The sequence below is a fragment of the Mastigoproctus giganteus genome, chromosome 9, assembly GCF_048544385.1.
Source record: "Mastigoproctus giganteus isolate SK-2022 chromosome 9, ASM4854438v1, whole genome shotgun sequence".
Classification (NCBI taxonomy): Eukaryota; Metazoa; Arthropoda; class Arachnida; order Uropygi; family Thelyphonidae; genus Mastigoproctus; species Mastigoproctus giganteus.
The window spans coordinates 79,177,093-79,201,576 of record NC_143583.1 but is presented as its reverse complement, the minus strand read 5'-3'; positions in this window follow the sequence as shown (position 1 = coordinate 79,201,576).

The window sequence follows — 24,484 nt, the reverse complement described above, 5'->3', positions numbered from 1 at the left end:
AAATTGGTCAAACTTTTTAAGCTGATTAACTTAGTGAAAAACTGCTAGTCTCTCCACCCCCTCTCCCATCCAATCTTGTGTGCATGAGTTTATAACAAACAAATTTATTCCCTTCACCACAGAAATGATAGATCTCATCCTGAGGCTACTTTCTTCCTTAATATTTTTTCATGTGTCTCTGAATGCTTTTATTTTATTTTCAATATATGCTTATTTCTTATTTAAATTTACAATATGCTCTCCAGTTCCACAAATTTTTCCAGGAGCTTTTAGCAGCAGCAACTAAAAGCAATTATCTTATGAGTATATAAGTCATATATGATACTACTGTAACTTTCTGAACACACCGTTGAAATAAAGTTGTTCACTAATATAAAATTTGTTTAATAAATTAGAATGCTTTCTGTAGGTTGAAAGCATAAATACTTTCACAGTAAAAATATAAATATAATATATTTGTATTATCATAATTTATATATTAATTATTATTATATTAATCCATGGACACTGCTCTTCATGGAATAATGTTATTAGTGGAGTGCCCCAGGGTTTAGTGCTGGGTCCATTGTTATTTTCTGTATTTATTAATGATGTTGATTGAAGGTATATCAGGCGTAATGTTGAAGTTTGTATATGATGAAAAGGTTAGTAGGGTGGTTAATGACAGTAATCAGGGTAAGCTACTGCAACAAGATCTAAAAAATTAAGGCAGATGCACTGAGAAATGGCAGTTCAAGCTTAATGTTGACAAATACAAGGTACTATGAGATGTGGTGTCACACAGATATAAGAAGTGCAGAATTTGAATTTTAGCAGTACAATGTGTACAGAAAGGATAGACAGGATAGGAAGGGAGGAGGAGTTATGCTGTTAGTTAAGTAACACAAAATCTAACGAAGTGCATCCAGTTGACATAGATGGATAGTGCAATGTTGAGTCAGTTTGGTTTGACATGTGCACTGGTAAAGCAAAAATGAGAGTAGGAGTGTGTTATAGGCCTAATAATTCTGATGAGTACAATGAATAACTGTACAGAGAAATAGAGTGGACCAGTAAATCAGAATATCTAATAAATGGAGATTTTAATTTCCCAGATATTGAATGGAACTTGTGGGCTGTTCACTTGCACACTAGCAAGACTTTTATGGATTTACTGGATGATTGTTTTCTGCAGCATGTTTGAGAGGCAACTAGAGAGAGTAATACTCTTGATCTAGTTATCAGCAGTGATTATTCTTGCATTAAGAATTTGCAGATAAAGAAACCACTGGGTGGCAGTGATCACAGTGTACTGATGTGGAATTTACTTAAAGATTTAATTACCATCAGGGGTAAAGGAAAGGGTTTTTGCTTCCGTAAAGGTGAGTACAGTGGTCTCCGACAGTTTTTAAATTCTGTACAGTGGAATAAACTGACGATGTTACCAACAGCAAATTTTAAATGGGAAGTATTCAAGGAATTAACCTTTTCATACCGATTGAGATATACCATTCAAGGTGTAGGCCTAAATGGATGTCAGATAAACTAATGAGACTCGTGGCAGAGAAGAAAATGTATGGGATGCATATAATCTATCAGGCAACACAGAAGCTTATGGTAGATATAAGCTAATCTGTAATCAAGTCACAAAAGAGGTTAGGCAACCAAAGGCAGATTATCAGAAATTTTCGGCAATGGGTGCTAAGAAATACAGCAAGGACATCTTTACTTATATAAACTCTAGAAGGAAAGGGATGAATCAGATTGGTCCATTTGATATTGATGGTTCAATTGTTGATGATCCTGCTCAGATAGCTGACAAACTGAATTTTGCATCTACATTCACACATGAGGAATTCTGTATGTGGAGGGCAGAAGCTTATTAAACTACAACAGTGACCTTAATGATTTTTTAATAACTGAGAGCAAAGTGTAGGAGAAATTGCTGAAGTTAAACATAACAAAGGCACCTGGGGTGGATGGAATCTATCCAGTTATATCAAGGGAAGTAAGCAAACCCTTAGTCATAATTATGAGACCATCCTTGGGTCAAGGGAAGTCTACATGGACTGGAGATGTGCACATGCATCCCCAGTTCACAAAAGGGGAATCAAAGGGTGACATGAGTAATTACAGACCTGTTAGTTTTACATCTGTTCCAGGGAAAATATTGGAGTCACTGGTTAAAGAAGCATTTCAGGATCATCTAGACAAGACAAGAGTGCAGTAATAATTCAGATACAGCATGGGTTTGTTAAGGGAAAGTTTTGTCTGATGAATTTGATTGGATACTATGATGTGGTTACAAAGGAACTGGGTGCAAAAAATAATTTTGATATCATATACTTGTATTTCAGGAAAGCTTTTGATACTGTGTTCAAATTGGAGCAGTATGGTATTAAGGGCAAATTGCTACAATGGATAAAAGGGTGGTTCAGTGGGAGAAGGCAGAGAGTTGTAATCAATGGATACTGCTCTTCATGGAGTAATGTTATTAGTGAAGTCCCCGAGGGTTCAGTTTTGGGCCCACTGTTGTTTTGTATATTAATGATATTTTGTTTTCAATGATACTGATGAAGGTATATCAGGCTTAATATCCAAGTTTGCAGATGATACTAATTTTGGCAGGGTTGTTAATGACAGTATTGATAGTGCTACTGCAACTGGATTTAGAAAAGTTGAGCAGATGAGCTGAGAAGTGGCAACTGAAATTTAACATTGACAAATCCAAAGTACTGCTTATGAGTAGAAGTAACCCCAGAGAAACGTACTAACTGTGTGATACTACAATTAGAGTGGTAGAAAATGAAAAAGACCTGGGAGTAATTGTGCAGTCAGATATGAAGTTTTATGAGCCATGCGAACAGGTGGCCAGAGCAGGTCATGAGGTGTTGTCAATGATATACAGGAATTTTGCTAGTAAAGAAAAGGTAAGGTGATTATCCCTTTGTATAAGGCAATGGTCAGGCCATCCATGCCTTGATTATTGCATACAGGTCTGGAGGCCTAATTTTAGGAAGGATGTAGAGTTGCTTGAGCAAGTACAGAGAAGGGCTACAAGATTGGAAAGGAGGCAAAGGGGTCCTCTTACCAAAAAAGGCTTAAGTTCTGCAGATTGCAGTGTGTGGAGACCACACACCTGCGAGGTGATTGAGGTGTATAAGGCCTTGAATAAGTTTAGCAGGCTCAGTTCTGATGGGATTCTTTCTCTTGCTCAGATTATGAACATGAGGGGGCATAAATTCAAGTTGTGAAAAGACAGTTGCAATACAGATGTGCAGAAATTTGCCTTTAGCCAGCAGGTAGTTGATTGCTGGAACAATCTTCCATCTGTTGTTGTGGAAGTCGATAGCTTAAATAAATTCAAGGAGAAACTGGACAAACTTTTAAAGGGAATACATGTGTGAAATGGTTTTTTTTTTTTTGGTTGATGATAAATAAGCTTGCTTTCATGCATCATATGCCTCTACTGCTACTACCGCATATGGGTATGAGTAATTCCAGATTAACATACAAACTGTGTGACACATTCGTTGTAGAGGAAAATGGAAAAGACCTTGAGATAATCATGTAGTCAGATATGAAGTTCTCTAAGCAGTGTAGACAGCTTGCCAGGAGAGCTCATGGGATTTACAGGAACTATGATATACAGGAACTTTGCTAGCATGGATATGGAAGTGATATCCCTTAGCTATGGTTAGGGGGCATTTTGAATACTCACACAGGTTTAGAGGCCTAATTTTAGGAAGGATGGAGATCTGCTGGAACAGGTGCAGAGAAGGGCAACAAGATTGATGAAGGGAATGAACAGGTAGTCTTACCAAGAGAGGCTTCAGTTCTGCAAATGCAGTGTCTGTAGACTAAGCACCTGCAAGGTGAAGACTATACATATGATGGGACATAAATTCAAATTGAAGAAGGATGGATGCAGCATAGATGTGCAGAGGTTTGCTTTCACCCAGCAAGTGGTTGATTGTTGGAACAAACTTTCATCTTCTGTTGTGGAAGTTGGCAGTTTGAATAAATTGAAGTAAGAAGCAGACAAATTATTGGAGGGGATGAACAGGTAATGTGGGAAGTATTTTTTTGGCCAATATGTGGCTAGGCATAGTATGATTGTACTCCACTTAGGTGGTATAATTTTTGATGATGCAAAACAGTTTTATGGCCATGTGAGCACTAGCAATGAGAGAATGACTATAATCTAATGTAATGTTAGCAAATTTATAATCATATTTTGAATCAGAATTCAGAGTTATTAAAACACCTGTATTAAGTTCTGTAAAGTTTTGTTCCTAGTTTAATTTATATCTCTTAATTAATTACCCTGCAAAATTAATTATTAAAAATTAATTAATTATAGATTAAGCTAAGAACAAAGATTTACAGATTTTATTGAATATATATAGAAAAATTGCTTTACTTGGTATTTTAAAGTCTTAAATAATTAAATCATGCAGTACAGGCAAACTTAAACAGGTGCTTCTTGGCTTTATTAGTCCTTGTTCTGATAAACACATATACCAACCAACCAATAAACCAACTTAAATAATGTTACCATAAGATGCTCAGTTTCTAGGCTTTTCAACTTTTTTGCATAGAGTCCTATAGGAATATCCCCTTTCACCAATAATTAATCATATTGATCTTATTTTACCCTTTATGGTAAGTTAACATTCTTATAGAGTTGTAAATTGTATTTCAGGTAGAATGTGAATTTATTGTGTGCACTGCTCGATACACTACTGAAGATTGGGCTTAACCATTGATTAATACAGTGCCATAATCATTCTGGCAAATGTGTGGTACACCACCATTCAAACTGATTATCAGCACTTACTCTACAAGCATTAATCATCAGTACACCTGTGATCACAGCCACTAGGTGGTTGTGATCACAGGTGTACTGATGCGGAATTTCTTAAAGAGGCAACTACTGTCAAGGACAGAGGGAAGGGTTTTGATTTCTTACAGATGACTACAGTGGTTTCACACAGATTTTAAAAATCAATTTAGTGGGACCAACTGATGATGTAACCAACAGCAAATTTTAAATGGGAAGCAATCAGGGAAGTAATTGCAGAATACTAGGCTTTATATGCCAACTAAGAGAATGCTGTTCAAGGTTTAGAAGTTGCTGATTCTATCGAGGCAGTGTTAGGTGGTTCGGAAAACTGCTAGCTTTGGGGGATACAAGGATTAATAGATTAACAGTAGCCATGGGCAGAGGTGAAAGTGATTCTTGCACTGCTTTTATTGGAATGAGCAGCAGCCTGGAAAACAAGATGCAGGATATTTCAGAGACTGCTGGGAGTCACTGCGGTACACGTAAACACATGGGTTGTGTTAGAGTAGCTAAGATAGTAGTTGATTCTGGTAGCATCGGCTTCTGTGGCCATAATGCACCTCCCAAGGTTTTGCAGTACTTTGATCCAAGCCCGAGGCGGGATTTGAACCCGCGACCTTTGGGTTGCTAGGCAGGCACTTTACCCATCCAGCTAGCCCAGTCGGCGGTAGCTAAGAATAGGAACAGGTGCATGTATACTTGCATGTACACCAATGCTAGGAGTTTGGTAAATAAATTTGATGAATTTGAGGTATTGCTCAAAACATCAAAGGCAGATATTGTTGGGATATCAGAGACATGGTGTCACACAGATATAAGGAATTCAGAACTGGAATTTGGGGAGTACAATGTGTACAGAAAGGATAGACAGGATAGGAAGGGAGAAGGGGTTATGCTATTAGTTAAGAAACACATAAAATCCAAGGAAGTGAAGCAGTCGACATCACTGGAGAGTGCAGTGTCGAGTCAGTTTGGTGTGACATAGGCATTGGGAGATCAAAATTGAGAGTATGGTGTGCTATAGGCCTAATGACTCTGATGAGTATAATAAGAAACTGTACAGGGAAATAGAGTGGACCAGTAAATCAGAGAGTCTTATAATGGGGGATTTTAATTTCCCAGATATTGACTGGAGTTTGTGGGTTGGTCACTCACACACTAGCAAGGCTTTTGTGAATTTATTGGATGATTGTGTTCTATATCAGCATGTTCGGGAGGCAACTAGAGGGAGTAATACTCCTGATCTGATTATCAGCAGTGACTCTTCATGCATTAAGAATCTGCAGATAAAGGAACCACTAGGTGGCAGTGATCACAGTGTGCTGAAGTGGGATTTACTCAAAGAGGTAACTACCATCGGGGGAAAAGGGAAGGGTCTTTGCTTTCATAAAGGTGACTACAGTGGTCTGAGATAGTATTTAAATTCTATACAGTTGGACCAACTAATGATGTTACCAACAGCAAATTCAAAATAGGAAGCATTCAAAGAATTTATCTTGGAAGCTACTAGGCTTTACATACCAACTAAGAAATATTGTTCAAGGTTTAGGCCTAAATGGATGGCAGATGAACTAATGAGACATATGGCAGAGAATAAAAATGCATGGGATACATATAAATTAACATGTGACACAGAACCCTATGATAGATATAAACTGATCTGTAACCAAGTTACAAAGGAGGTTAGGCAGGCGGAGGCAGATTACGAGAAATCTTTGGCAAAGGATGCAAATAAAAACAGCAAAGAGTTCTTTACTTATGTAAACTCTAGAAGGAAGGGGATGAATCAGATTGGTCCACTTGATATCGATGGTTCAACTGTTGATGATCCTGCTCAGGTAGCTAACAAACAAAATGAATATTTTGCATCGACATTCACACATGAGGAGTTATTCAGCGAGGGGAATGGCAGAGGTGTATTCAACTCTGGCAGTAAGCTAGATAATCTTGTAATAACTGAGAGTAAAGTGGAGGAGAAATTGTTGAAGAAAAACACAAGAAAGGCACCTGGGGTGGATGAGGTCTATCCAGTTATATTAAAGGAGGCAGCAAAGGAAGTAAGCAAACCATTAGCCATAATTTTGAGAGCTTCCTTGGACTCAGGGGAGGTACCCATAGACTGGAGATGTGATGTGCAAATATGACCCCAATTCACAAAGGAGGATCAAAGGCTGACACAAGTAATTATAGACCTGTGAGTTTAACTTCTGTTCCAGGAAAATTAATGGAGGCATTGGTTAAAGAAGCACTGCAGGATCATCTAGACAAGACTTCAGTTATAGCTCGGACACAGCATGGTTTTGTTAAGGGAAAGTCTTGCCTGACCAATTTGATTGGATAATATGATGCAGTCACAAAAGAACTGGATGCAGGGAATGACTTTGATATTATATATTTGGATCTTAGAAAGGCTTTTGATACTGTTGCACATGGAAGACTGCTGCACAAATTGGAGCAGTGTGGCATTGGAGGCAAATTGCTGCTATGGATAAAGGGATGGTTGAGGGGGAGAAGATAGAGAGTGGTAATCAATGGACACTGCTCATTGTGGACTAATGTTATTAGTGGAGTCCCTCAGGGTTCAGTGTTGGTCCATTATTGTTTTCTGTATTTATAAATGATATTGATGATGGTATATCAAGCTAAATGTACAAGTTTGCAGACGATACAAAGGTTGGCAGGGTTGTTAAGGACACTACTGATGCTATGCTGCTGCAACAGGATCTGGAAAGGTTGAGCAGATGGGCTAAGTGGTGGCAAATGAAGTTTAACATTGACAAATGTAAAGTACTACATATGGGAAACAGCTACCCCAGAGCAACATATCAACTCTGTGGTACTACACTGACAGTGGTAGAGAATTAAAAGGACCTGGGGGTAACTGTGCAGGCATATATGAAGTTCTCTGAGCAGTGCAGATGGGCTGCAAGAGTAGCTCATGGTGTCTTGTCAATGATATACAGGAATTTTTCTAGCAGGGATAAGGAGGTGATTATTCCCTTGTATAAGCCAATGGTCAGGCCACACCTTGAGTACTGTATACAGGTCTGCAGGCCTCATTTCAAGAAGGATGTAGAGCTGCTGGAACGAGTACAGAGAAGGGCAACAAGATTAGTGAATGGAACAAAGGGTTGCTCTTACGAAGAAAGGCTTAAGTTTGGCAAATTACAGTGTCTGGAGACTGGGCACTGGCGAGGTGATGTGACAGAGGTGTATAAAGCCTTGAATGGTTTGAGCATGCTCAATTCCGTTGGGATTTTTCCTCTTGCTCAGAATAATCATCTGAGAGGGCATAAATTCAGATTGAGGAAAGACAGATGTAGGATAGATGTGCGAAAATTTGGCTTTAGCCAGCGGATAGTTGGTAGGTGGAACAGATTTCCATCCCTTGTTGTGGAAGTTGATAGCCTAAATAAATTTAAGGCTCAGCTGGACAGGTATTTCAAACAAATGGAGGGGTGAAATGGAAGTGTTGTTTTTTATTTTTTATTTTATTATTTTTTATTTTTTTTTGGCTGATGCTGCATAAGCTTGCTTTCTTGCATCATATTCCTCTACTAATGCTAAATAGATGTTAGATAAGACTAGTGGGAGAGGAAAAAAATTGCATGGTATGCTTATAAATTATCAAAAGATGCAGAAACATACAGTAGGCATAAACTAGTCTGCAATCAAGTCACAAAGCAGGTTAGGAAAACTAAGGCAGATTAAAAGAATAACAGAAAGATTTCTTTATTTATGTTAACACTAGAAGGAAAGGATTGAATCACATTGGTTCACTAGATTTGAATGGTATAATTATTGATGACCCTGCTCAGGTTGCCAACAAATTGAATAGATATTTTGCATATATGTTCACATATGAGAAATATGGATGGGGATGCCAGAAGCACATCAAATTTTAACAGGGGGTTAAATTATTTTGTGACAACTGAGAAGGTGGAAGAGAAGTTGCTGAGGTTAAATATGAATAAGGCACATGGGGTAGTCAGAATAAATCCAATTACATTAAGAGAGACAGCAAAAGAGGTAAACAAACCTTTATCCTTGATTGTGAGGGTATTCTTGGATTCAGGGTAAGTCAGTTAACAAAGGGAAATCAAAGGTGAAGTGATTAATTATAGACTGTAAGCTTGAATTTTGTTCTAGGGAAAATAATGGAGTCAATGGTAAAAGAAGTTATGCAGGAGCATCTTGACAGGAATGAAGTTTTTCGGCAATCACAGCACGGATTCATTAATGGAAGATCTTTTCCAACCGCACTGATTAGGTACTATGATATAGTAACAAAGGAACTGGACACAAAAAAATAATTTTGACATTGTATACTTTAATATGCAAAGCTTTTAAGACTTTTCCATATGAAAGACTGCTATATAAATTCGGCACTGTGGCATTTGGGGTAAGTTGGATAAAGTGGTAGTTGAATGGGAAAAGACAGAGTGATTATCAATGAGCACTACTCGTTTTGGACTAATGTTATTAAGAGAGTTCCCCAGGATTCAGTGCTAGGCCCATTATTGTTTTTGATGGTGATGAAGGCACATTAGGCTTAATTTATAAGATTGCATATAATATAAAGGTTGGCAGGGTGGTTAATGAAAGGAATTAGGGTATACTACTACAACGAGATCTAGAAAATTAAGGCAGAATAGCTGAGAAGTGGCAACTGAAATTTAACATTCTAGGACTGATGTTCCAGAATAATATACTAACTGTGTGATGTCATACTGAAGGTAGTAGGGAAAAGCATTGGGGGTAATTGTGCAGTCAGAACACAAAGTTCTCTGAACAGTGTGTAAGAGGCTGCCTGATTTTCAATATCATTGATCTAAATATATTTTTTGACTAAATGTCAAAGAGTATTACAAGGCTGTTTAAATATAGGTAATGCATCTCCATCATTTCTGAAACCCAGGTAGCATGCATGCATTGCTTTATTATATCTTATATTGTGAATACCTTCACGATGAGTTGCCTATGTATTGCACTACTTCGAATAAGTAACACTTCTCTAGTAGAGAAGACTACTGTTACATATTCTCAGATGGTCACCACCACCCAGACGGCACCATTTCGAAGCTGGTTGGCTTCATCATCAGTGGGTGGGCAGGTATCCTGTTACAATAGTGACAACCCAGTTGTGAAGTATAACTCTACAATATGAGAGTATAACTCTTTGACATTTAGTTAAGAAATATATTTAGATTAAACCATGCACACCATCAAACATCTCTCAGGGTTGTCACTATGTCATGTTTAAACAGCCTTTTCAATATCATTGGTAAATATAGAAAACAAGAATGGGCCTAATACCGAACCCAGGGGGACACCATTAATAACATTAGTCCATGAAGATCAGTATCTATCAAATACTACTCTCTGTCTTCTCCTACTCAACCATCTTTTTATCCATTGTAGCAACTTACCCTTAATACCATTCTGCTCTAATTTGTACAGTAGTCTTCCATGTGCAACAGTATCAAAAGCTTTCCTTAAATCCAAGTATATGATATGAAAATTATTTTCTGCATCCAATTCCTTTGTGACTACATCATAGTATCCAATCAAATTGGTCAGACAAGACTTGGATATTAAGCCTTATATACCTTCATCAATATCATTGATAAATATGGCACCTCCATAGCCAGGTGGGAAGGAGCAGCAGTGCGTAGCACACGCTTCTTGATTAGACTGGGGTTCGAGCCCATCACCACCAAATACGGGGAATGCGGAAAGGTCAGGGAATGACCACCGCATATTCCGGAGCAATATGGCCTTAGTTGCTAATGCTCCTAAAAAAAAACCGAATAACAGAATTGATAAATATACAAAACAACAGTGGGTCCAAAACTGAACCCTGGGGAACTTCGCTAATAACATTAGTCCATGAAGAGCAGTATCCATTGATTACCACTCTCTGCCTTTGCCCACTGAACCACCCTTTTATCCATTGTAGCAACTTTCCCTTAATGCCATACTGCTCCAATTTGAACAACAGTCTTCCATGCGCAACAGTGTCAAAAACTTCCCTGAAATACAAGTATATGATATCAAAATTATTTTTTGCATCCAGTTCCTTTGTAACCACATCATAGTATCCAACCAAATTCATCAGACAAGATTTTCCCTTAACAAACCCATGCTGTGTCTGAATTATTACTGCACTCTTGTCTTGTCTAGATGATCCTGAAATGCTTCTTTAACCAGTGACTCCAATATTTTCCCTGGAACAGATGTAAAACTAACAGGTCTGTAATTACTCATGTCACCCTTTGATTCCCCTTTTGTTAATTGGGGATGCATGTGAACATCTCCTGGCCATGTAGACTTCACCTGACGCAAGGATGCTCTCATAATTATGGCTAAGGGTTTGCTTACTTCCTTTGCCACCTCTTTTAATAAAACTAGATAGATCGGATCCACCCCAGGTGCCTTTCTCATGTTTAACTTCAACAATTTCTCATTCACTTTCCTCTCAGTTATTACAAAATCATTTAACTCCCCCTTAGAGATTGATAAACATCTGGCCCTCTCCTCCTTGAATGGCTCCTCATGTGCGAATGTAGATGCAAAGTACTCATTTAGTTTGGCAGTTATCTGAAAATGATTATCTACAGTCAAACCATTGATGTCAAGTGGACCAATCTGATTCATCCCCTTCCTTCTAGAGTTTATATGAGTAAAGAAGTCTTTTCTGTTTTAATTTTGCACCCATTGCCAAAAATTTCTGATAATCTGCCTTTGCTTGCCTAACCTGCTTTGTGACATGATTATAGATTAGCTTATATATATACCATAAGGCTTCTGTGTCACCTGATAATTTATATGCATACCTGCATTTTTATTCTCTGCCACAAGTCTCATTAGTTCATCTGACATCCATTTGGGCCTAAACCTAGAACAGTATTTCTTAGCTGGAACAAATAGCCTAGTAGCTTCCAAGATTACTTCTGGGATGCTTCCCATTTAAAATTTGCTGCTGGTAACATCATCAGTTGGTGCCACTGTATAGAACTTAAACATTTCTGAGACCACTGTAGTCACCTTTATGAAAGCAAAAACCCTTCCCTTTATCCCTGATGGTAGTTTCATCTTTAAGTAAATCTCATATCGGCACACTGTAATCACTGCTACCTAGTGGTTCTTTTATCTGTAAATTCTTAATTCATGAATAATCACTGCTGATAATCAGAACAAGAGTGTTACTTCCTCTGATTGCCTCTCTAACATTCTGCTGTAGAAAACAATCATCCAATAAATCTACAAAAGCCTTGCTAGTGTGTGAGTGACCAATCCACAAGTTCCAGTCGATATCTGGGAAGTTAAAATCTCCTCATTATAAGACACTCTGATTTACTGGCCCACTCTATTTCTCTGTACAATTATTCACTGTACTCATCAGAGTTATTTGGCCTATAACACACTCCTCCTCTCATTTTTGCTTTACCAATGCACAAGTCACACCAAACTGACTCAACGTTGTACTGTCAATCTATATCAATTGGATGCATTTCCTTAGATTTTGTGTTCTTAACTAACAGCATAACTCCTCCTCCCTTCCTATCCTGTCTGTCCTTTCTGTACACATTGTACTCCCCAAATTCCGATTCTGCATACCTTATATTTATGTGACACCACTTCTCTGATACCCCAGTAATATCTGCTTTTGATGTCTTGAGCAGCAATTCAGATTCATCAAATTTATTTATTACACTTCTAGAATTTGTGTGCATGCACCTGTTTTTACTCTTAGTTACTCTAACATAGCCCAAATATTTACTTGTTTCATGACTCCGAGCAGTTCCTGAAATCCCCAGCAACTTGCTTTCCAGGCTGTTGCTCATTCCAATAGAAGCAGTGCAAGAATCATTTCCACCTCTACCTGTGGCTACTGTTAATCTATTAGTCTGTGAATCCCCCCCCACCCCAAGCTGTTTTCTGGGAAATATATTGTGCAAAAAAGATAGGTGGTATAGGATCAGGATATGTGTGCCAGAGGCAAAAGTTGACATGGCAGAGCAGATATCATCTTTTAAGGACCCAAAAGGTGATATTGTTAATTGATATTGCTTATGACATTAAGTATAAGAAATCTGCAGACTTACTTAACAAGTACAGGGCAATATTGAAAAAAGTTGTTGCAAGCTAGTTAAATTTAAGTGTTTGCAATTCTGCTCAGACATGATAGGTGGGAGTATATGATGAGAGCCTTGTCAATCAATTTAGTGCCAGAGAGATTGTGCAAGTCTCATGGGCTGTGCTTGTTTATAGGAGAGACTGCTTCTTACAGTATGGGATATACTTAAATAGAAAGAGTGCAAGAATATTTGCTGATGCTATCGGTGCAGTGTCAGGTGAGTTGGAAAACTGTTAGCATGGGAAATACACAGACTAACAGATTAACAATGGTTTCAGGCAGAGGTGAAAGTGATTCTTGCACAGCATCTATTGGATGCTGTGCAAGGATTTCAAGAACTGCTAGAAATCATCATGATATAAAAGAAAATACATGGGCTGTGTTAGGGTAACTAAGACTAAGAACAGGTGCATGTATGCTTGCATATACACCAATGCTAGCGGTATAATAAATAAATTAGATGAATGCTGATTAAGACATCAAATGCAGACATTGTTGGGATTTCAGAGATGTGGTGTCACTCAGATATAAGGGATACAGAATTTGAATATGGGGAGTGCAATGTGTACAGGAAGGATGACAGGATGGGATGGGTTATGCTCTTAGTTATGCAGCACATAAAATGTAAGGCAGTGCATCCTGTTGACATGAGTGGCCAGTAAAATGTTGAGTCAGTTTGGTGTGACATGTGCACTGGTAAAGCAAAAATGAGAGTAGGAGTGTGTTATAGGCCTAATAACTCTGATGGGTACAGTGAATAACTGCACAGAGAAATAGTGGGCCAGTAAATCAGGTTGTCTTATAATGGGGGATTATAACTTCTCAGATATTGACTGGAACTTGTGGCTTGGTCACTCACACACTAGCAAGACTTTTGTTTGTTGTTATTTGGTTTTTAGGAGCATTAGCAACTAAGGCCATATTGCTCCGGGATATGCGGTGGTCATTCCCTGACCTTTCCACATCCTCCGTATTTGGTGGTGATGGGCTTGAACCCCGGTCTAATCAAGAAGCGTGTGCTACGCACTGCTGCTCCTTCCCACCTGGCTACGGAGGCGCCCAAGACTTTTGTGGATTTATTGGATGATTGTTTTCTACAGCAACACATTAGAGAGGCAACCAGAGAGAGTAATACTCTCGATCTGATTATCACCAGTGATTATTCATGCATCAGGAATCTTCAGATAAAAGAACCACTCAGTGGTAGTGATCACAGTGTATTGATTTGGCATTTACTTAAAGATGTAACTACCATGAAGTGTAAAGGGAAGGGTTTTTTCTTTCATAAAGGTGTTTACAGTGGTCTCAGACAGTTTTTAAATTCTATACAGTTGGACCAACTGACAATGCTGCAATCAGAAGATTCTAAATGGAAAGCATTCAAGGAAATAATCATAGAAGCTACCATACTTTTCATACCAGCTTAGACCTAAATGGATGTCAGATGAACTGATGAAATTCTTGGCAGAGAAGAAAAGTGCACGGGCAACACAGAAGCCTGTGGTACATATAAACTTGTCTGAAATCAAGTCACAAAGGAGGTCAGTCAAGTGAAGGCAGATTATGAGAAAAATTTGGTAAAATAAAATAGCAAAGGCTGCTTTACTTATGTAAACTCTAGAAGGAAGGGGATGAATCATATTAGTCCACTAGATATGAATGGTTTGACTGTTGATGATCCTGCTCAAGTTGCTGACAAACTGAATTTTGCATCTACATTCACACATGGGGAATTCTTTAAGGAAGGTATGTTAGAAGTTTATCAAGCTCTAACAGGGAGGGAAATGATTTTGTAATAACTGAAATGAAAGTGGAAGAGAAATTTTTGAAGTTAAATATAAGAAAGGCACTTGGGGTGGATGGGATCTATCCAATTATATTAAGGGAGACATCAAAGGAAGTAAGCACACTATTAGCTATAATTATGGGAGCATATTTGGATTCAGGGGAGGTCCTCTCAGATTGGAAATGTGTGAATGTATCCCCAATTCACAAAGGAGGATGAAAGGGTGACATGAGTAGTAACAGACCTGTTAGTTTAACTTCTGTTTCAGGGAAAATAATGGAGTCACTTGTAAAAAAGTAATGCAAGATCATCTAGACATGGTGTAATTATACTTGAAAACCTTGTTTGACCAATTTGATCGGTTACTATGATCACAAAGGAACTGAATACAAAAAATAATTTTGATATCGTATACTTCAGTTTCAGGTGAACTGGCTGAGTTATTTAAGGCTTTGAATGGATTGGGCAAGCTCAACAATGCTAATGGGATTCTTCCTCTTGCTCAGCCCACATAAATGATGTGCACAAATTCCAATTGAGCAAGGATGGTTGCAGAGATGTGGGGAAGTTTGCCTTTAGCCAATGCATGGTTTATTGTTGGAACAAACTTCCATCTGTTGTGGAAGTTGATATTTAAATAAAATTCAAAGAAAATCTAGACAACCTATTGGAGGAAATGGGAGGTGTCTTTCTTTTTTTTTTTTTTTTTTTAGCTGATGCTGTGTACGCTTGCTTTCTTGTATCATTTGTCAGTGCTAATGCTATATACAAGGGGCATAAATTGTAATTGAAAAAAGTGGTTGAAGAACAGATGTGTGTCAATTTTCTTTCAGCCAGCAGGTATAATAGTTGATTATTGGAACAAACTGCTATTTGCTGTTGTGGAGGTGGGTACTTTGAATAAATTTATGGAAGAACTGGATATTATTAGAGGAGTTGAATATTTAATGCGGAAGTTTTTTTTTTTTTTTTTTTTTTATAGCTGATGCTGTATAAGCTTGTTTTCTGCCTCATTTGCCACTGCTATTGTTAATAATAATACTAATTCTATAATCCATATGCTGCTAGCATCCTACTTGTATTGCTGAGAGAATCTTATGTTTGTTAGTTTAATTGAATGAAATTTTACCTTTTGCCTAAATCATGATGTTGAAGCACCATGACTTTGTATGCAAAAGATTTGACATTGAATTGTTAAATAAAATTCTTAATGATTCAATTATAAGTTGTCAAAAAATCATTAGTTTTTTTTTATAAATTCTGAACCATGAAGGTTTATGCAGAAAAAATATCCTTTTCATAGCTGCTGAGTTAAGATCTAGTTATTGCAGTTTTCTTGTATTGGTGAATAACACTTGGCATTTGATTGTATATATTGTTTATTTCTTGCGGAGAGTGTTTTACAAACAAGAAAACTGGTTACAGTTTCATAATGTACAAGCAAAAAGTAAAGTTATTTCAGTGTTTCTGTGATTGATTGCTTCATTGTGTAGAAAAGTAATTTCTAAAAGAAATATCAGTGGTTAGCTCAGGGATGGGGTAAGCCTCAAGTCTAAATTAGCATCAGCATGGAATCTGGAGTAATTTCTTATCTGAAAGAAGTAATGTATTCATCCTTGGCACTATTAATATATCTGTAAAATAATAAATATTCATATTAGGAAAAAACTACTGTGATTTTCATGAAAATTTTATAATTTTCCAAAACATTTTTTTTTATTTATACTAGATATCAACTGTTCACTCCTCTCCATAATGTCAAATGAACATATTTGAAATAAGTATACAAAATTGGTTCAGAAAAGTGTGTTTACATCTCTGATGGAAAAAGTTTAATTTTATTGAACAGTGTGATCAAACAGGTTATAAGTTGGAAGTGAAAATAAGCAAGGCATAGAGAAATTGGATTGGCCAGTTTGACATTGGTCACTCCAGCCTTCTTTTGAATCCAATAATAGTTTCAAAAGAAGACAATGTTAGTGTGCCAGTTTGTTGCAAAGGCTCTCTAATATGGTATGGGCATTTAAGAATGCTCATACCATACATACGAAAAATTAAATTGAAAGGGTTTTAATGAGATCACACAAGCAGGCTCCATGAGGCCTGATGGTTTACTTGTCAAATTACAATTTATGTTGGAGGAGATCTAGGACAGTTGGTTGTTGTTGTCAGAATGAAATTGGTAGCACAGCATACCCACTGCTCCTAGGTTCTGGAGCACTCAAAACATCAAGGTGACACTAGATAATTCATCAATAGGCAGCACCTCCCATATTTATCTTTTTGAGAAGGATTAGACATGAGGTTAATTCTTCTTTGGATTATTCATTATCAAGAAACAACATTAGATGATTGGCAGAGGTAGAATCACATTCACATTATGTATTGCTCCTCTCTAGGCCACATTTCATCATGCACAACTCTTTCAGTGATGTAATAGTCAGTTGGGATGAAGAATTGTCTTTAATAATGAGTAAAGGTTTTTGTGGGGGAATAGTGACAGAAGCATCTACATGGAAGACTACTGTACAAATTGGAGCATTATGGCATTAAAGACAAGTTGTTGCTATGGATAAAGGGATGGTTGAGTGGAAGAATGCATAGTGGAGGATGCCACTAATAACTAAATATTATTTGTGGCATCCCCCAGGGTTTGGTGTTGGAGCCATCCTTGTTTTCTATATTTATCAGTGATATTGATAATGGTATATCAGGCTTAATGTTCAAGTTTGCAGATGATACGAGGGTTGGCAGGGTTGTTAATGACAGTATGCTACTGCAACAAGATCTAGAAAAGTTGGGTGGATGGGCTCAGAGGTGACAAATGTAAAGTACTGCATAATGGGTAGCAGTAATCCCAGAGTAATGTGCCAACTTTGTGGTACTACACTCAGAGCAGTGAAGAATGAAAGGACCTGGGGTTAGTTGTGCAGTCAGATATGAAGTTTTCTGAGCAGTGTAGAGAGGCTGCCAGAGCAGCTCATGGGGGGTCTTGTCAATGATATACAGGAATTTTGCTAGCAGTTATAAGTAGGTGATTATCCCTTTGTATAAGGCAATGGTCAGGCCACAACTTGAGTACTGCATACAGGTCTAGAGGTCTCATTTTAGGAAGGATGTAAGCTGCTGAAACAAGTATAGAGAAGAGCAACGAGATTGGTGATGGGAACAAAGGGTTGCTCTTACCAAGAAAGGCTTAAGTTTTGCAAATTGCAGCTTTTGGAGATTAGGCACCTGTGAGGTGATCTGATTGAGGTGTATAAACCTTGAATGGTTTGAGCAAGCTCAGTGCTAATGGGATTCTTTCTCTTGCTCAGATTATGCACCTGAGGGTGCATAAATTCAAATTGAGGAAAGATAGTTGTAGAACAGATATGTGTAAATTTGCTTTTAAATAGTGGGTGGTTGATTGTTGGAACAAATTTCCAGATGTCATTGTGGAAGTTGATAGCTTAAATAAATTCAAGGAAGAACTGGACAAACTTTTGGATGGTTCAAATGGGATGTTTTTTTTTTTTTTTTTTTGGCTGAAGCTGTTTCTTTCTTTCATGCATCATATGCCCTCTACTAATGCTAATGCTGTGACACTGTGATGTGAAAGAGGCGTTCCCATATATATTCAACAAAAGTATACACGTTTAAAATTAGGAATTGTGTAATGGGATGCCAGCTCTTATGATAACCACTTGCTAATCATTTTTATTCAAGGTAATCTCACAGGTCGATGTTACAGTTAAACTGTTCTGCCATTTCTCCAACAGTTACATGGTTTTTTATTCCGACGTGATAATGCTTGTCCCATACTAATGTTGACATATATCCTTGGCTTTCTATGTCTGTTGATTTGTCTCTTATTAATTATATTTGTGGAATAATGGGTAGCAAAAATTAGATGCCTGCCTCAGTCAGCTGAAACGATAATTGTTTTAAAGGAAGTCTTATTTTAAAATAGCACAAAAATGCATGTATATGAAACTTAGGTAGCATCTGCTGTCCAAAAAATAAAATAAAATAAAATGCTTGTCTATTTTTATATTTTATGTGCTTCTTCCAAGTTAATCCTAATATATCACATGATATTCTTCAAGAGGATCTTGTTTTTTTTTGTTTTTTTTTTTTAATCATTTCCAAGAAAAAAATGGCTTTCATTGTTGCTACTAATGAAAGTAATACTTCATACTGATATATGCTGGTTTTCTCCATTAAATAAAGATCTTTTGTTCTCATGTTTTGACCCTTTCTTGCCTTTGTCCTTACCTATCTGCATACCCAAAGCTCAGATAAATCAGGATATGCAATTTTCAGGTGAAGCAATTCTTCTGTCACAGAGTGTATATTGATGTGTGGAGTTTGATGTTCTAGTATGAGCCAATATCAGTATCTACTTTACCACAATGAATTTACTTGCCTCACTTCATTATTCTAAATCTCAAATGATTAAGATTAGTTTTAAGTTAAACTTCAAACGTTGATTCTTTCCCTGTTTTATATAATCTTAAAGACAAAATTAAAGAATGGATATTTATAGTTAGCCCTATATTACTAATATATTGAATAATAATAATGTTCCCAGACTCTGAAGCCTTTGCCAATTTAAGAAACTGGCATTCAAATTTGCATTAAATTTTGGAAACTTTGGAAAATATTTATTTCCAACACTGGCCACTCAAGGAGAAGGAAAAGAATGTTTTTTGCCAATTCTAAAGTAGTGGCTATTCATTGTAGTCTCTTTTAGTGGCCACAGTGTGCTGGAAAGGGACATGTGGGTTCAAATTGTGCTGGAAAGGGACTTGTGGGTTCAGGTTGTGCTGGAAATAGATAATGAGTTCAAATTCAGAGATTTGGATTTTAAAAATGAAGAGGATGCTAGCTAGCGCAAATTACATAGGAATAGACAGTCAACTTCTACAAAGTGTTTTCAGTTCCATCACCATCTATAGCCACAAAGGTTCATATTTTTGTGTTTAGTTCCGAGATTGGAGCATTTCTCAGCAGTATTTGATTAGAAAGCTGAGGATTGCATTATTGTTATATTACAGTACTGCAACGTTACTATAATATTATAGTTTAAAAGCTGAAAAAAAATCATATTTTAGAAAGATTTCTTAAAGTTAAAATTTAGAATATTTAAAGGTCTGTTGTGTATTTTTTGTGTTGTAATTTTACCTCTACACCCTCCTATCCAATAGACTGTTCAAAAGTGGATTTTATTTCATTCATTTTTATCAAGAGAATTTGTTTACAATGAATGAACTTGTTTGTATCATTGAGTATCAAAATTTTTCTTGTTAAGAATTTTAATTTGGAGCTAGAATAACTTCTCCTGAGCCTGAAATAATAATAATAATTATTATTATTATTAGAGATAACTCTGTGTTTAAAAGAGGAACTTTTTTTTTTGTGGTCTTTTTTACATGTAATCTTCACATGTGATCTTAACCATACTTTCTCTAGCCAGCGCTAATATGCCCACGTGGGTAAACAGTTGGCAGGATCGCCGTCCTGCCCACACCGCATCGGGTGGAAAAGACCTGAATTCGAGGAGGAATTTTTACGGACCTTTTCTACAGCGTGGTAGAGTTAGTCGATCTCAGGGTAGCATGGTTTTTCATCCAGAAAACAGAAATCGACCACAGAACACACTCAATTTATAGACAATATTCACGGAGGTGGCCTTAGCTGCTGATGCTCCTGAAACCCTACTGCAACAACTGCTAAAGATAAAAACATCACTGTGCACATTTAATATACCTTCCGACCATGAGACGCAGAGGAATTTTAAGTAACATTTTCCAGGAAAAGAGCACGTCTTATGGTCTAGAAAATATGGTGTTACATTTATTACTTTTAATATTTATGTTTGTGTTTTGATAGGGATCTGCTATTGTTATGTAATTGACTGTATACAGTATTAGTTTTCTCTGTAAACCCAGTGGGCCTTTGCCATCCGAGTTACGTATCCCTGAATATCTTTTTAAATTACTCTTTTTAAACTCTACAAATAAACGGATAATTATTATTCTCTATCTCGTAAACTCCTATGAGAAGGTTTAGCCGACCCGGTATATAAACAGAATATTTATTTAAATTTGATAGGAATTTGCTTTTTATTGTACTTCAGACGTGTTAAAATTTAACATTGCAAATGTAAATAAAATATAACAAACTCAAAAATCCGGCACTCTCGGGGCTTGAGAGGTATCAGATTTTAAAATTAAATTTTAGAGAGGTATACGTAGTGGTTGCGTAGTTTTAGTGGAGCACATTTCAATGAATATTAAGCACAAACAACTGAATTTATTTACATTTGTAAACATTTATAGGACTGTCTTTTCTTTTCATCTGTTTTTTTATGAGGAGGATTTAAACTGCGTGGGCAATGCAATGGTCTTAATTCTTAAATCAGAGCAAACTTGCCTTTGTAATGAGTTTCCCTACTTTCAACAAATCGCTTTAGTTATATTACAATGTGTTGAAAACTGATTTCTTATGCCGCACGGCAGCTTACATCGAACAACTTTACAACTATTTTGGCTGCTTGTTGTCACTGGAGACCACTTGCTATCTAATGAGGGACCAGCTACTCCGGCCGGAAAGAGGCTATCACATCAGTCTCAACTTCTAAACAACAACACAAACAGACAGTGTTTTTTTAACCTATTTAAGTTTAACCTAAACAAATGGTGAGCCATTTGTTTTAAAACAGTGCAATACCAGAGCAACTCTTTGCAAAGGCAAGTTTTTTTTTTTTTTTTTTTGCTGTGAGAATTAAGATCGTTGTATAGCAATGAAGTTTAAATCATGCTCGTTGAAAAAAACAGACAAAAGTACAAGAGCCCTGCAAGCATCTTATAAAGTAAAAAAAAGCCCCCCTTTTTTGCATGAATTCTTAAAAGCTGTCTTTCGAGTCCCGGACTACTTTCTTAGTATTTCCGGCTTGTAAAATGTTGATTTTTTTTTTTTTTTTAATGAACCGGATTTTAAAGTATTCCGGATCTTAAAGTGCCGGATTTTACAGAATTTACTGTACATCGATTGTTTCAGAAACAAGGGAATAAAATACATTTCTTGAACAGCCGAGCAGTTTTCGTGGTCAGGATTAAAAACCATCTACTGCAATAGCCTACTAATTACCGCCTGATTTCTGTGAGGGCGCCGAGATCTTTTTTGTGCTACCTCGGTGATCTGTTGGAGTCAACTATCTGTTACTATCCAGTCCATGCTAACTAGAACAGCCGACCGGGCTAGCCGAGTGGGTAAAGTACCTGCCCGGCAACCCAAAGGTCGCGGGTTCGATTCCCGCCTCGGGCTTGGATCACTGTACTGCAAAAACCTTTGGAGGTGCAATATGGCCACAGAAGCCGATGCGCCAACAACTACCAAATCAAAATCAATCAAGCTAACTAGAACATTCCTATTGAAGTTGTAGAACATCATTAACGCACAGCTCAGGATTGGATAGCTTTTCGATGTGGCATCGTCTCATCGGATTTCATTATTGTTGTTTGTTTTTGAACGAAATCAGTTAATGCTCTGAGGAGTCAGAGTAGTGTCTGTAAATAGTGCGAATTTTCTGGTAATTTCTGGTTTATTGGATGAAAAGCTGTAAACCCTCTCGAGAGCCATTAATGCGACCACGAGTGAAAAAAAAAAAAAAAAAAAAAAATTCTTACACATGACCAGATTTTTGAAGAGTTACCAAAAAGGCTTAAGTTGCTTCCTAACTCTTTATGGATTGGTTACATAACTGCTTTGTGTGTTGGTTAGAGATGTGCTTAAAGAAGTAAAATTTGATATGAGGGTTCTCATTCCCAGCCAGTAATGCATATCTATAACAACTTCCCCTCACCAATAATAACAAGATTGGTGAGGGGAATGAAGGGATCCTCTTACCAAGAGAGGCTTAAGTTCTGCAAATTGCAGTGGCTGGAGACTAGGCACCTGCGCGGTGATCTGATTGAGGTATATAAGGCCTTGAATGGGTTGAGCACGCTGAATTCTGATGGGATCCTTCCACTTGTTCAGATTACGAACCTAAGGGGGCATAAATTCAAATTAAGAAAAGACAGATGTAGAATAGATGTGCGGAAATTTGCTTTTAGCCAGCGGGTGGTTAATTGCTGGAACAAACTTCCATCTGTCGTTGTGGAAGTTGACAGGTTAAATAAATTTAATTAGGAATTGGACATGCATTTGGAGGGAATGGTGTGATTTTTTTATTTTATTTTATTTTAATTATTTATTTTATTTTAATTTTTGATTTTATTTATTTTTTTATTTTTTTTAATTTTATTATTATTATTATTTTTTTTTTGGCTGATGCTGCATAAACTCATACAGTTGCTTTCTTGCATCACATGCCACTACTACTACTAATGTACTCATTGCCATGTTTTTTTCCTCCCATAAAATCGAGATTTTCGTCCAGCAAACGAAAAGTCGACCATAGAACACGCAATTTGCAGAATTTACGGAAAGTATATACGTAGCAATATGGCCTTAGTCGCTGATGCTCCTTAAACCCTAAAAAAAAAATGCCATGTGGAAATATTTACGAAATCAATGTGATGTCCCTCTTAGCAGTCACCAGACCAAGTGTGATAATGACATTAAAATCTATTCTAGAATTACTTTCCATCACATTTTGAATGATGTGGAAAATGATCCTTCTATAACCATCAGAGTGTTTGTAAGATTATATCATAGGTATATACAGTACATCAGACTCAAGGAATTATCGAAGAAAATAGTGCATTCCATCTTTAGTGCTTGTTGGAGAAAAGTCTGGTCGTGTGTCGTGGACTTAGGGTTCCGTACCATCACTGAATTCGTTCAATGTTATGGTCAGGATGTCCAAAGAAATGGAGGAGTTTTGCAGATTTCAAGGTGAAAGAGATTGAATCGTGTACGGAGGAGCTAGCAGGCAATGACTATAACAGATCATAAAATCGAGCAATATTAATGAAGTGGGTGTTAACTTCTGCTCTCTGCCAAGTCTTTGTCGTGTCGGAAGCTCTTCACTGGCAGAGGTAGTCTCCAATGAAATATTTGGAATAGTTCCTTTTATGGGCCTTTGCAAGTAAAGTGTTTTCGGGTCAAATGGCACCAGGGGTTCCCCCCACTTCCGCGAAGTATACATTTTCGTGTGATACAATACACTGTAAAGGCCAGAGATTTAAAAGTGTATGGATATTGTGGTGTGTAATGTTTTGTACCGTTGGGCCTTTGCGGTAGTGCATTAACACACACACCATCAGGACAGAGGAACCCATATAGACATTTTTTGCACTGTAGCCAAGTCGAAAAACAGGCAAGCTGAACATAAAATAGGCGCGATTCCTCATGACCTAATGACCTCTCGACACATTCTCAATAACCAACTCTTCGTGAAGAAGACGTATAAAGTTTGAAGAGACAGCTTCAAGCTGAAATGAATCCTTACAAGGAATTCTATAAAATTTTGCACAAGCCAGTGCAATCCGCTGTCGCTAAATAATTTTATTTTTCCCCTGGCATCACCACATAGGCAGTCCCCTCCCATCCTTGCTCTCGTGGATAGCGTAGTTGACAGGGTCTCCTCTCTGTCTCTCACACACAAAAACAGTGTAGAAAACAGTTCTGGTTCTATTTCTGTCGTTGGCCGAAGTTGAGAAAATACTTTCCATCCGGTTGGAAAAAATGTTTTTGGATTTCTTTTCCAATGTGGCCAAATTAGTTGGGTGATGGTTGCATA